At 43.8% G+C, this 8,128-nt stretch overlaps 1 non-coding gene across 1 annotated transcript; it reads right to left on the minus strand.

Annotated features, from left to right (window-relative positions):
• Positions 1-2,920: 2,920 nt before the first annotated feature.
• Positions 2,921-3,002, minus strand: trnas-aga (transfer RNA serine (anticodon AGA)). The gene has a single exon. It is a non-coding gene; the product is annotated as a tRNA-Ser (tRNA).
• Positions 3,003-8,128: the final 5,126 nt, after the last annotated feature.

Consider the following 8,128-nt stretch of genomic DNA (forward strand, 5'->3'; position numbering starts at 1 on the left):
GCACGCACGCTGCGTGCTTCCTTTGCAAAAATTCCTGGAGATCAAAATTGTTTTCCACCTGGAGCCTCGGCTTGTTCTGAATTTCAAAGTGTCGAAAGTAATCGACGGACAAAAGTCCCAAGTTTGCAATACATTCCTCTCAATCATCAATAACATCATTCACATCTTCCACTTAGCTGCACTTCCTTCCAAACATTACAAACTCCACTTGCATCGTTCATCCTGATAGTTTTCTCTTGGACATTTTAACATGAAGCTGCACAACTAATGTGAGTTAAGTTTGAGATGATGAATATGTGTTCGCCCCTCAGGGAACTGAACCACATTAACACACACGGAGGAACGCACACAGACATATACACCGAGGCCAAAGGAGAGACAAACACCCAGAAAGCAAGGTTGTCACCAACTCAGCCAATTATTGTCCCATTTCAGGGGCCAAATTTAGTGAATGTTTGTAGATGAAGAGAAGTAAGAAACACGGTGGTTTTGGGTGGTTTTATTTTTCATTTTACTCATAATTTATTCTGCAGACAGTTTATGCCAATCAGGAATGAGAAGAAGGGGAGTTGGCAGGATTCGAACCATGTGGGAAAACGCCTTAACCACTCGGCCAGGACAACTGTGTAAAGGCTGATTGTTGTTTAAAATAATAGAATGAAGACAGGGAGTTCCAGTGCAAGAAGGTCTTCCAGTCCGTGCCATTGTCCGACCTTTTCCCAGTCACCCTGGGATTTACACTGCCTCTCCTCATTCTTCCAACTGAAATACAACACTGCACAGCTCAGCTGCCCCTTCACCGCACTGAGATTTTTTGGGAAGCGCCACAAATAACCAACCCCCAGAAAGTTTGGGAGCGGTGAGAGTGAAGCTCAAGTCAGCAGCGAGATCGAAACCTGAACCAGCGGCTGAGCCCGCTCGGCCTCACTACAGCATTCAGATTAGACACAAACATTGTCTTCACCAACATTGACACTGAATTAGAACATTAAAAAATTATCATCAGGAATTGGCCATTCGAGCATCTTCAGCTACTGAATAAGATCATGTGAAAACTTCAATCATCATCCACTTTGCAACATCCGTACGTCCAGTTACTGAACAGTCTCCACTCAAAGAAATATCCAGTTGCATCTTTTAAAACTGCTTTTTTTTCTCTCTGTACCATCTTAATATGAAGCTACAGGACTAACATGAATAAAAACGAGAGACTGAACCACATTGACACACACACAGAAATTCACAAATATGCACGTTGTTAAGATTTGAAATTGTGAATATTTTTGCCATGTCCTTCAATAAGCAGAAAGTGGAGCTGTGATCAGCTTATAGCTCAGAAGATGTACAGCAAGTATGTATATAACAGGCTGATGCTCACAGTGCTTGTTGGGGCTCGGTGAGCTGTATCTGACGATTGAAACCATTTAAATGTCATTCAACGAATCCGGTTCCAAATTCTGTGCTAGAAATGATAAGGAAACTCGCTGAATTTGCTTATTGTCTTAAATTGAAAGCATCACATGGAAGACAAGAAAGTTCATCTTAACCGTGGTGTTAGGAAACATAACATGACAGAAAGTTACAACAAGGAAAGAGGCCATTCGGCCCTGTGTACTGCTTCCAAACAACAGTGTAATTGGTTGATCTGAATAATCAAAGATGTCAGTCATTTCTGAAGACTGGGCAAAAAGGAAAACGAGGCGGGGTCGCGCTGTTAATAAGGAGCGAGATCAGTACATCGGTGAGAGAGGGTCTTAGATTGAAGGGTCAAGATGTAGAATCAGTTTGGGTGGAGCTAAGAAACAGCAAACATTGGTGGAAGTTGTTTATAGGCCACCAAACTGTAGTGATAATGTTGGGCAAGGCATAAATCAGGAAATTAGACCTGCATATGACATGGGTAATAGAGGAATAATATACTGCCTCGCACCACCAGCTCTATAGTCAGTGCTTTGTAACCTATCACAGCCCTTCTCTTTTATTTTCACCCCCTCATTCCGAATCAGGATTTATTCCCGAGTTTTGCCCTTGTGACTTTTCCAGCTCTGATGTGAAAATTCCACTCTCACTCCAACAATTCTGGCAGAGGTAAACGGTGTTATTTTCAACCAGCAAATCAATCACATTGATTTGATCAGCTCGCCCAGGAGGAATAAGCTTCAACTCCCTAACCAGGAATCGAACGCAAGTTGTGCTGGTAAATTTGCGGCATTTTAACCACTAACACAGCATTTGGACACATATAGGTTGCTTATGGCATTTTTCCATTCCAGATATCTTACACCAGAAGCAAGTTTCTTTGGCCAAATGGCCTCTATCGGGTGAACACAAGTGACGTCTTCAGCCAATGAGAATGACCGTTGCTTTTAGCCGGAACGTGAAATCGATACTTTCCTCCTTTACAACAGTTCTTAAAGCCTCACCCTTTGACCCAACTTTTAGTCACCTGACCGAATATGAGGCTCGGTGTCACACTTGGTTATATAATGCTCCTGGGAAACGCCTTGTGACGTTTCATTAGGTAAAAAGAGCTTTAAAAATATAAGTTGTTGTTGTAGCCCATGGATAGAAAGAGATAAACTCCTCTTCCCTCTTTCATCCTGATATCTTTCGCTGTAATATTGAAATGTGAAGTTGCACAACTAATGTGAATACAGTTTGTGTTCTGGGAACTGAACCACATTGACCCACACAGAGAAAAACACCGAGAGTGACAGAGGCCGAAGGAGGGACAAATGCCAGAATGAAATCATGTCACCAAATTGGCTCAGTTTGTTTTTTCCATTTCCCACTGGAGATTTGCAGAAGGCTGACAAATGAATGGAAATGAGAGATCACGGATATGTTTGGAGCGCTTTTCCTCGATTCAAACGATAATTAATTCTGTCTGTGCCCGGTTAAAACCAGAAGTAATGAGAAACGTAGTCGGCAGGATTCGAACCTGCGCGGGGTAACCCCAATGGATTTCTAATCCATCGCCTTAACCACTCGGCCACGACTACAGCTGTTACACCTGCATCACTATTATTTGTATGAAATTATAAAAGTTACAGCAGAGAAAACGGTCTTTCTGCCGGTCCTGTCATTGCCATTACCTAACTTTTTCCCCAGAACCCTGCAATTTATACTGTATCTCCTCGTTCTCCCAACCAAACTGTGAATGAAAGAGTGAGAATGATCCAACCCGGCCAATTACCGCCCCATCAGTCTCCTCTCCATCATCAGTAAAGTAATGGAAGGGGTCATCAACAGTGCTACAGGCGGCACTGACTGAGCAACAACTTGCTCACTGATGCCCAGTTTGGGTTCCACAAGGGCCACTCAGCTCCTGAACTTATTACAGCCTTGGTTCAGACATAGGCAAAAGAGCTGAACTCCCGAAATGCGGTGTAAGTGACTGTCCTTGACATCAAGGCAGCATTTGATCGAGTGTGGCATCAAGGAGACCTAGCAAAACTGGAGTCAATGGGAATCAGAGGGATACTCCCGGCTTGTTGGAGTCAGACCGAGCACAAAGCGAGATGATGGTGGTTGTTGGATGTCAGCCATCTTAGCTCCAGTACATCACTGCAGGACTTCCTCAGGGTAGTATCCTCGACCCAACCATCTTCAACTGTTTGACCAGTGACCTTCCTTCCATCATAAGATCAGAAGTGGGGATATTCACTGATGATTTGCACAATGTTCAGCACCATACCCGTACGTGGGGCAGATGTTTCCATTAGTAGGAGAGACTAGGACCCGAGGGCACAGCCTCAGAGTAAAGGGAAGACCTTTTATAGTAGAGATGAGGAGAAACTTCTTTAGCCAAAGAGTGGTTAAACGATGGAAATCATTGCCACAGAAGGCTGTGGAGGCCAGGTCATTGAGTGTATTTAAGACAGAGATAGATAGGTTCTTGATTGGTAAGGGGATCAAAGGTTACGGGGAAAAGGCGGGAGAATGGGGTTGAGAAACCTATCAGCCATGATTGAATGGCGGAACAGACTCGATGGGCCCAATGGCCTAATTTCTGCTCCTATGTCTTATGGCCTTATGGTCTTATACCCGACTCTTCAGATACTGAAGCAGTTCATGTCCAAATGCAGCAAGGCTTGGATAATATCCAGGCTTGGGCTGACAATTAGCAAGAAACATTCACAGCACACAAGTGTCAGGTAATGGCCATCTCCAACAAGAGAGAATCAACCATTGCCCCTTGATGTTCAATGGCGTTACCATCACAAATCCCTCACTATCAGTGCCCTGGGGGTTAACATTGACCAGGAACTGAACTGGACTAGCCGTGCAAACACTGTGGCTACAAGAGCAGGTCAGAGGCTAGGAGTCGTGCAATGAGTAACTCACCTCCTGACTCCCCGAAGCCTGTCCACCATCTACAAGGCACAAGTTTGGAGTCTGATGTAATACTCCCGACTTGCCTGGAGGAGTGCAGCTCCCACAACACTGAAGAAAATGGACACCATCCAGGGCAAAGCAGTCTGCTGGACTAGCACCACATCCACATTCACTCTCTTCACCATCGACGCGCAGTGGCAGCAGTGTGTACCATCTACAAGATGCACTGCAGTAATTCACCAAGGCTCCTTAGTCAGCAGCATCCAAACCCACGACCATTGCCAGCTAGAAGGACAAAGGCAGAAGATAGATGGGAACACCAACACCTGGAAGTTCCCTTTCAAGTCACTCACCATCTTGACTTGGAAATTTATCGGCGTTCCTTCACTGTCACTGGTTCAAGATCCTGCGTGAAATGTATTTGGACCGTCTCAGCCCAGTTCCTAGTGGATGCTAGTTCACAACCCAGTTCCTAGTGGATGCTAGTTCACAACCCAGTTCCTAGTGGATGCTAGGTCACAACCCAGTTCCTAGTGGATGCTAGTTCACAACCCAGTTCCTAGTGGATGCTAGTTCACAGCCCAGTTCCTAGTGGATGCTAGTTCACAACCCAGTTCCTAGTGGATGCTAGTTCACAACCCAGTTCCTAGTGGATGCTAGTTCACAACCCAGTTCCTAGTGGATGCTAGTTCACAACCCAGTTCCTAGTGGATGCTAGTTCACAGCCCAGTTCCTAGTGGATGCTAGTTCACAACTCAGTTCCTAGTGGATGCTAGTTCACAACCCAGTTCCTAGTGGATGCTAGTTCACAACCCAGTTCCTAGTGGATGCTAGTTCACAGCCCAGTTCCTAGTGGATGCTAGGTCACAACCCAGTTCCTAGTGGATGCTAGTTCACAGCCCAGTTCCTAGTGGATGCTAGTTCACAGCCCAGTTCCTCGTGGATGCTAGTTCACAACCCAGATCCTAGTGGATGCTAGTTCACAACCCACTTCCTAGTGGATGCTAGTTCACAACCCAGTTCCTAGTGGATGCTAGTTCACAACCCAGTTCCTAGTGGATGCTAGTTCACTACACAAAGGTTGCCCCATAATCAGAACTAAAATGACAATCTTATCATGGAAGGACAAGAGAATGCTGCTCTGTTAAGTGGAACAAATAAACTTTTGTTCAGTTGGGCTACTGTTCCAAAATGAGGATAAGATGCATTGTAGGGTGGAGTAAGATAAGTTTTATTTTACATTTAATTTGTTCTGGCCTTCCTAACAGCACTGTGGGTGTACCTACACCACATGGACTGCAGCTGTTCAAGAAGGCAGACAATCTTCCCAAGGGCAAATAGGGATGGGCATTAAATGCTGGCCCAGACAGCGAAGCCCACATCCCATGAATGATTTTTAAAAAACATTCAGGTTAGCCTGCAAATTATATTGCCTTGTTCTCCTAACCAAATTAAAGCGCTGCAAACGTCAGTGTCTGGAGCAAGTCTGACGTATTTGCTCAGGTGAGGAACCAGCTGAAGCTTCCAATATTGGTTTCCTTAACACCGAGTTTCCAAATGGGAATTGGACAATGGCTTGAAAGTGAAATAAAAATAGGGTTAAGGAGAAAGAGAAGGAAACTGTCATTAATTATAAAGCTCTTTGTACAAAACTAATATAGACAAGATGTGTGGAAGGTCCTCTTACTGAGCTGTGCCATTTGATGATGACATTGTTGATCAGTCTGTCTCCAGCATTCCTAATGTGAACAGCCGAATTCCATTTCTTCAAAACAAAGACCCAAAGTGGTGCTGCATGACGTCACCGTTTAACATTCCAGACAGCTCCATTGGGACCTTCACAGCGTAGGGTTTATCGAGGCGAGTGGGGGTCATATTCGCTTCACGTATGATGGAGCTGCGGTTTGAAACCTGGCAAGAACATTATCCAGGCTTGTTTATTTTAGTGTGAGCGAAATTTAGATAATTAACGTTTGTTGTAAATATGAACACAAGGGTTGGAATCCTGCTGACTAAAGTTTTCACCATTTTTGAATTTAACCAGTTTAATTATCAGTTAAATAGAAGGAAACCCATCCAAATACTCCTGTATTTTCTGATTCCCATTCATTTGTCAGCATTCAGGAAATTTGCTTTCGGAAATGGAACAAACATTGAGCCAAGTTGGTGACATCCTTGCTTTCTGGGAGTGTTTCTCCTTAGGCCTCTGTCACTCTCGGTGTATATCTCAGTGTCTGTGATTGTCAATGTGGTTCAGTTCCCTGAGGTGGTGAAAACGATTTTAACGTTGCAAACTTGACTCACATTAGTTGTGCGAATTCATGTTAAAATGTAGCAGAGACAATCATCAGCGTGAAAGATAAAACTGGAGAGTGACCTTTTCTATATATATCCAAAAACAACAACAACTTAAATTATAAAGCGCATTTAACCTAATGAAACCTTCACAAGGCGTTCCCCAGGAGCATTATATAACAAAGTGTGACACCGAGCCTCATATTCGGTCAGATGACTAAAATCTAGGTCAAAGTGGGAGGCTTTAAGAACTGTCTTAAAGGAGGAAAGTATCTATTTCATGTTCCAGCTAACAGCAATGGTTCTTCTCATTGGTGAAGATGTCACTTGTGTTCATCTGACACAGGCCATTTGGTCAGAGAAAGTTGTCTCTGGTGAAAGAGATCGGGAATGAAAAAAAAGTCAAAAGTAGCCTCCATAATCCACCTGTCCAGCTTTATTGGTAGTTACTCTGATGTCCAGTGACTGGGAATCGGCGCTTTCATTTGACCAACAGCGAAAAGGGTGGAGGGTTTTAGAAATTTAAAGTTGCACATGAGCAGCTTGTGGGACGATTTCACTTTACTGTCAATTTCATGTTCCAGCTCACAGCAACCGTTATTTTCCTTGGCTGAAGAAGTCCTTTGTGTTGAACCTAAACAGGCAGTTTTGTGGTGAAAGAGATCTGAACTGAAACACGATAGCTAAAAGCAGCGTAGATAAGCCGAATCGAAAAATGCTGGTGCACCTTCCCTGGTTATCTAGTGGTTAGGATTCAGCGCTCAAACCGCCACGGCTCGGGTTCGATTCCCAGTCAGGGGTTGTCGATTTATTGAGTTTGTTCGAACGAGTGTTGATTATTCATTAATTGGGAAAGTTTAAAAGCTCCACCAGAATCAGATGAGTGAGAGTTTAAGTTTCGCCTCAGAGCTGGAAATCATCTCACTTGGTTCAAGTGGAGTGAGGGTATTAAACTGATCATAGGAATGTTGGTGTGAGGCAAAATATGGATGGGAAACGTGCAAATTTTGCTGCCTACAGTTTGCACTGGCACAAATATCATTCCTGATGTATCAACCAATCACTACTGCTCTTTGAAAGCAGCACGCCCGGCCGAATGGCCACTTTCTGTGCTGTGACTTTCTATAATTTTATTTTTGCCAATAGCACGAGTCATTCTGCCATTTTGTCACCCACTCGAGTGAGATGTACTTTCTTACCTTGTATTCGGCTCTTTTGAAACCAAAACACGGAGCAAATTCAGTGAGTTTTCTTGTCATTTCCAGCACGAGATTTGTCGAGAGACTAATTGAACGATACATTAATGGTGCCAATCCTTCACTAGAGCTCACTGCGTCCAAAGAGTACTGTTATCATCAGCCTGTTATGTACCTTCTTGAGTACATCTGCTGAACAATATCAGCTTATCACAGCTCTGCTTTCTTCACATTGAAACCCAGTGTGAAAATCAATTAAAAAGCTGAACAACTGGGAGGAGAGTGACTGTGGGTAATCG

The sequence above is a fragment of the Cetorhinus maximus genome, unplaced genomic scaffold (assembly GCF_964194155.1).
Source record: "Cetorhinus maximus unplaced genomic scaffold, sCetMax3.hap1.1 HAP1_SCAFFOLD_360, whole genome shotgun sequence".
In the NCBI taxonomy this organism is placed as follows: domain Eukaryota; kingdom Metazoa; phylum Chordata; class Chondrichthyes; order Lamniformes; family Cetorhinidae; genus Cetorhinus; species Cetorhinus maximus.